Source organism: Antechinus flavipes, chromosome 1, assembly GCF_016432865.1.
Source record: "Antechinus flavipes isolate AdamAnt ecotype Samford, QLD, Australia chromosome 1, AdamAnt_v2, whole genome shotgun sequence".
Classification (NCBI taxonomy): domain Eukaryota; kingdom Metazoa; phylum Chordata; class Mammalia; order Dasyuromorphia; family Dasyuridae; genus Antechinus; species Antechinus flavipes.
This window is the reverse complement of record NC_067398.1, coordinates 447422736-447428735: the sequence shown is the minus strand read 5'-3', so window position 1 is coordinate 447428735 and position 6000 is coordinate 447422736.

The window sequence follows — 6000 nt, the reverse complement described above, 5'->3', positions numbered from 1 at the left end:
TTAGATGCAGAAAGTAAATTAGAAATTGAAAGAATTCACTGGTCATCTCCTAAAAAAGATCTTCCAGTGAAAACTTCCATGAATAGTTTAGCCAAATTCCAGAGCTATCAGGTCAAGGAGAAAATATTGCAAGGAGAAAATATAACTAGAACGAAACCATTCAAGTATTGTGGAAACACTGTCCAGATCACAAAAGATTGAACAGTTTTCATGTTTAAGGATCAGAGGACTTGGAATATGATATTCCACAGGGCAAAGAAGCTAAGATTACAATCAAGGATAACCTATCTAGTAAAACTAAGCATAATCTTTCAGGGAGAAAAATGGACATTTAACAAAATATAGGACTTTCAGATATTCTTGATGAAGAGACCACAGCTAAATAGGACATTTGACATTCAAATGCAAGACTTAAGAGAAACATAAAAAGATAAACATGAAAGAGAAATCACAAAACATATTGTTTATATTCTCATATGTGAAAATGATACATGTAACTTCTAAGAACTTTATAATTATTAAGGCAGTTAGGAGTCTATATACACAAGGGACATGAGTGTGAGTCAATTATGTTGGAATAATCTCAAAAAAATAAAAATTTGAGAAAGAGGGATGTACTGGAAGAAGAGGGAAGGGAGAGGAAGAATTGGGAAAATTATCTCACATTAAAAAAAAGAAGAGTATTTTACAATGGTGGGGAAAATGAAGTGTGGGTGGTGGGCAACACTTGAATCTCTCACTGCAATTGGTTCAAAGAGGGAAGAATATATAAATACACATTAAAATGAATAAAAGAAATCTGTTTTCTCAATAAAGAAGTAGGAGGAGAAGAGGATAAGTGAAATGAGGGAAGTAATAAAAGGGAGAGTAGACTAAAGGAACTAATGGTTTGAAGCAAAACAGATAGTTATTACCAGAAAGAATGGCTAGAGATTCAGCATTAGCTGGAAAGCCTTGGTTTTAGTATCAGAAGATGGAAGGAATCTTAGAGAAATGGTAAACTATGAAAAAAAAAAGCTAATTAAGGAATTTGATTTCTGAAGGGCACTATGGAAGGAGTGGGATGATCTGAAATGAGACACTGGAGGAAAGTTTATTTGTATAGAAATGAGAAAGCCAACAGGTGATATTTGAATTCTTTGATATGCTCATGCTTAATATTACAAGAATGGGCAAAGTAACAGAAAGCAGAGGTAGAGGAAGTGGGGGTGGGGCTTATGCTAATAATTGGGGAATGAGTCTTGATAGAATATCTGTAAAGTCTGATAAGGAAGGCCAGTAATTAAAAGGGCTAAGGTTGGCTTAATAGATTTTGCATGACTCTTAATTGCCAGGCAGTTGTGTTTCTTTGTCCAAAGAGATATCGGGAAATCCACCTTGCATCAGATATGAACAAGAGATGACATATTTCTTGATAAGAGGAAGGAGCTGCTGTATCCTGGGAGCAGACTGCAGCTGGCACATACAGGGCTTGATGGTTTTGTAGTCCAGAAGCTTTGTGAGGAATAAGGGAGTGATGTGTTCTATCTTTGTAAATCACTGGGTATTTCTCATAAGATCATCTATCTAGCGTGGGAAGGGACTTAGAGACTATCTAGCTCAATTTTACAGATAAGGAAACTGAGGCCTAGAGGGATTAAGTAATTGGTCAAAAGTCACACAGATTGAAAGCCTCAGATGGAATTTGAATTCAAATTCTTTGATTAGAGAGCTAGTATCGCTCCATGGTAACATTCTATCTTCCCCTATTATCTTGGCAACATTCCTGGGAAGTAAGAAATGTAGGTATTTTTTGGTTTGTTTTACAAATGAGGAAACAAATTCATATGTAAAGCAGCATGTTAAATTAATAAATCATATAAGGGACAAAAATTGGGTCCAGAATATCTTTCAACTCCCATTTAAAGATTTTTAGGCACAAAAATGTTCCTAAGTTACCTTAATCAAGCTTTCTGCTAAAAATCTGGATATTTGGATAAAAAGGCATGTTTATTTGATTATCTTCACTCTTCGTACTCTTGGCAAAGATACTGGAGTGATTTGCCATCTTTTTTTCCAGTTAATTTTATAAATGAGAAAACTGAGGCAAACAGGGTTAAATGACTTGCCCAGGGTCAAATAACCAGAAAATGTTTGAGAAGCCAGATTTGAACTCAGGGAAGATGAGATTCCTAAGAATAGGCCTGACTCTACCTTCTTCACCACCTAGCTGTATAACAGTAATAGAAGAAAAACTATGGCTACTGGTGCAGTTCTCCCTCATCTCATTTTTTCATATTTACACTTGTTTCATGAAATACTTTTAAGTTGTAATATAGGGTATGACTGTTCTGCTTAAGTCTTGACAGAATGAGGGGAAATGAACAGAAGTGGCCGAGAGAAAATTTAGGTAGGTTATGTTAGGACATACTACTTAATCATCAAAGCTATTCAGAAATGGAATGGGCTGCCTGACTGCCTCCACCTCAGAAGGTAGTTAAGTTCTCTCCAGGATTGATGAAAACATTCAGCAATCAATTGCTGGAGAAGTTGGAGAAGAAAAGAGTTGAACCCTATGACCTCTAAGGTCAATTCCCTTTCTTAGATTCTGGGTTTCTCAAAAAGCAAGATAAAGAAGCCACATGGCAACTGGAACAGATGCTGGCAAATGGGAATGGGCTTGTTAGTCATAAGATAATAGTTTTTTTATTATTTGTTCTTGATGAGCATCACAAGGTTGCTATCTTGATTTGAGAGCGAATTAGAATTAAGAGAGACAGAATTGCATAAAGTCATCTGCCCACTCTCTCCTTCAGACACAATTGGCAATGACCAGATGATAATTCCAGGGTTCCAGGGGACCTTAAGGGCCATCTAGTTCAACCTTTTCATTCTCTAGATAAGCAACACAGAAAGATAAAGGGACCTGCTCAGGGTGATCCAATTATAAGTGGCTGAAGCAGGATTCAAATTCAGATTCTTTCTTACTGAACTCAGCTTTCTGGTGTATCTGCTGAGTTACTTTGGCTAGTTCAGGCTAAGTTTTTTTTTTGTTTTATAACTCGACAGTTTTGTCTTCGTTAGGTGTCATTTGTACTTTAATCTTTTCCAATTTATATGCCACTAATGCCTTTTGGAGAAAATTCTAACCTTTATTTAGAGTAAAACCAAGGGGAAAAGGAATATTCCTGTAACCTAGTCAAGAGTTGGGTCAGGAGTAATGGAATACCGGGAGTCACAATAGCTTTGGGGTGCCAGTAAATCCCTTCCTCAGTGAGAAAGAGCAGAAAAAGCAAAGCAACAAATCAAAGACATGGCTTGCCATGAAATCATTGATTCTGCCTTATTTCTGTTTCCCTCTCACTCTATCTAGAACTTAAAGCCAAACTTTTCCAGAAGTTCAGACTTGGTCTGTGAGTTCCACTGAAGATCTTCTGTTCCAAGTGCACAGGAAATAAATCAAGAAAGAACACAAAAGAAATCCCGTGTCCCCCTAAAAGCAGGAAGAGAAATGGGTGGTGTATGAAGAGAGGATGAGCAATTGACTTCTTTGGCCCTTCCCCCAGAGCACCATCTGGCAAGCTACCCTTTTATTTTCCTTAAAAATTTTTAGGAAGCCCTTCCGGACCTGGTTTCCTTTATTTCCATGGTGCCTTCAAATATCAACTAAAATACCATGTTTTACAAGAAGCCTTCCCCAAACCCTCTTCATTTTAGTGCCTTCCCTATTTATCTTATATATAGCTTATCTGTACATATTTATTTGCTTGTTATTTCTTATTAGATTGTGAGCTCTTTGAGGGCAGAGACTGTCTTTTCTTTCTTTTTGTATCCCCAAAGTTTAGTATAGTACCGGATACATAATAGGAACTTAATAAATGTTTATCAGTTGACCTAGTTTTCCTTCTGAAAGCTCAGCATTCACAGGCATTAGCAATAGCTTGATCTTCACCCACTTTTTTGGGTATTGCAATCATTCTATTGATTAATAACAGATGACATATCATAATATTATATAACATTGTATTTACATATACATGCAGATGTAGATTTCACGTCACATACCTTCTCAATGAAGTTTCACAACAATCCAGTGATAAAAGTATTTTGCTGTTATTTTTAGCCCCATTTTTTAGATAAGGAAATTGAGGGACAGAGAGTTAAGTGATTAGCCCATCCATGTCATACAGTTAGAGTCAGAGATGTAATTTAAATGTATATTTTCCTAACTTCAGGTCTAGCACTATTTACTGTCCTATAATATCCCTCATTTAGTACTAAAAATCTTTAAAGAGTACATAATTAACAACAATGTAAATGGAAACACTAGCTACCTTCTCCCTCCTTCCCCCCCAATAAAAAAAACTCTTCAAATGACTCCATAAAAAGTGAAACATTATAATAATTAAGTTTGTCTCCAAAGAAAGTTATGAGTAAATATACCTTCCCACTTTCTTTGAAGAGTTGGTGGTGGGAGGACTGGTGGGGAATATAGGTATGGAACATTAAATATACAGTCAGATCAGTTGCTCTTTTGTTTAGTTTTATGGAACTTTTTTGCTTTTTTTCATTTTGCTATTCTTTATTACAAGGGATGACTCTCTAGTTCCTAGAGGCTCTCTAGTAGTATATATACCATTCTAGTAGAGGAAGATGGTATATATTTGCAAATAAAGATGACAGAAAAACAAAAGATGTCAATAAACAAGGGAATCGAGTAAAAAACACTTTCCCTTTTGCAGATGAGAAAACTGATTCAAAAGTTTCAAGTGACCTGACAAGTCCCCTTTATCCAAGGTGACTTTGTGATATAAATGGAAAATTCCCCTATAGATAGTCAAACTTCAAACTGTCAGAATAGTCTTTGTAGGAAAATGACAGTTATGGAATGTTTTAAAGCAATGTAATTTTAATGCTTTTGGTAAAATTGAATTTGTATATGGTTATATATAGTAACTAGCAAAACTACTAAGAGTCTTTAAGTAGGGAGATCTACTTTAAAGAGAAATGAGAATGCTTTGAGAGGTATTGTTGTGAATACAACAGGCCTCAGAGGTAGGAAGAGTAGGTCAAAGTCCAGACTAAAAAATGCCACAAATCTTTGTGCTTCTCCCTTAATAATTCCCAAACTTTCTCTTTCTCAGAGAACCCTTATGTGACTATTAGAGTGCTTTAGGATGATCAACATTTGTCCAATTTGATACTGACCACTTCCTTATAAGTTGGACGTTTAACTGGAAATGAATATAAACTGCTTGCATTTATGTTTTTCCTCCCGGGTTATTTATACCTCCTGAATTCGATTCTCCCTGTGCAACAAGAAAACTGTTTGGTTCTGCACACATATATTGTATCTAGGATATACTGCAACCCATTCAACATGTAAAGGACTCTTGCCATTTGGGGGAAGGGGTGGAGGGAGGGAGGGGAAAAATCGGAACAGAAATGAATGCAAGGGATAATGCTGTAAAAAATTACCCTGGCATGCGTTCTATCAATAAAAAATTATTAAAAAAAAATAAGTTGGACGTTTATCTGCAGGGTTCATATTTTGGGGGGACCTTAGTACTTAAAAGGTAAATGAGGAATAACCTAGTTCTAATGATATCCTCAATGATATCTAATGATGCCAATTTGCAGTGAAATTTTGAATAGCATTTTTCATTTATTTCTTATATAGGCTTTAATGTTAAAGTGATAGTAAAATGATAATGATAAGGTGATATTTGTAAGTTAAATGCAGAACTTACCCAAAGCCTCCTCAAGAGAGTTGATTTCTTTCATCTGTTCTGTAGCCAATGGCACAAGTAAGGAGCTACAGCAGGATGTTTTCCTAAAAGCCCCCTTACTTCCTGCCAATCATTAAGTCTCTCCTGATAATAAAGCTTCCTTCACTCCTTATTCTCATGGGGAATTAGGCAGGATGGGATGAAAGCTATACATGCAGACTGATAACATATCCCTCCATTTTTTTCTATGGTTTTTCTTCTGTTAACCAGAAAAAAACACTGCACATACTAG